We start from the raw sequence: 904 nt of genomic DNA on the forward strand, positions 1-904 counted from the left end.
CAATCCTACTTCCGTAGTGATACTGCCTCGGAAACCCAAGGAGGGGTCGCTATGAGTCAGGGCTGACTAGACGGCACATAACAACAACAACAACATGTAATAGAGCTAATGGGGCAAAGTTATGATAACTATTTAGCCAGAGCCAAACACCCTGAGGGAATGAGTCATGGGCCCTTGGGCTCAGCACCATGGTCATGGGGGACATCAAGTTCGATTGGCATAACATACTACACAAAAACATTGTTCTACATCCTACTTTGATGAGTAGTGACTGGGGTCTTAAATGTTTGCAAGTGGCCATCAAAGATGCAACAATGGGTCTCTACTCATCCAGAGCAAAAAAGAATGAAGAAAACAAAAGGCACTTGTAAACAATTTGTCCAAGGAACTAGTGCACCATGCAAACCTCAGCCTATGTGACTATGAGACCAAAACTAGATGGTGCCCAGCTACCACTGCCAACCACTCGGAAAGGGATCAAAATAAGAGATCCTGGTTAGAGTGGGAGAAAGTTGTGGAAAAAAACTCAAAATCATAAAAAAGACCAGGTTTACTTGTCTGATAGAGACTGGTGAAGCCTCCTTAGTCATGCTTTGGGTCTGGAATTGAACTCACTCCTGTGGGTTCCAGCCAAACAATAGACAGGTGTGTAAAGTGAACATTTATACCAGGTAGGTTCACTCAACCATGGGAGATCAGAAAGGCAGTATTTGCATAGGGAGATAGCTCAGAGGACAGGAATGCATAGAAAAGGACACAGGGAAAAGGTAACCACAGGGAAGAAGTGGGACGAGAGCTGTTACATTATGACCATTGCAATGAATGTCATGAAACAAAATGTGTATGAACTGTTCTATGGAAAATGAATTTGCTCTGTAAACTTCCCCAAATCACAATTAAAAAA

At 42.9% G+C, this 904-nt stretch overlaps 1 protein-coding gene across 1 annotated transcript in view; it reads left to right on the plus strand.

The window, feature by feature from the left end:
- The window catches only part of LRRC66 (leucine rich repeat containing 66), a 58,716-nt gene that overhangs the window by 52,456 nt on the left and 5,356 nt on the right, over positions 1–904 (plus strand). The gene's annotated exons all lie outside the window — the stretch shown is intronic.

Source organism: Orycteropus afer, unplaced genomic scaffold (genome assembly GCF_000298275.1).
Source record: "Orycteropus afer afer isolate SDZICR_OR568_19922 unplaced genomic scaffold, OryAfe1.0 scaffold00532, whole genome shotgun sequence".
In the NCBI taxonomy this organism is placed as follows: Eukaryota; Metazoa; Chordata; class Mammalia; order Tubulidentata; family Orycteropodidae; genus Orycteropus; species Orycteropus afer.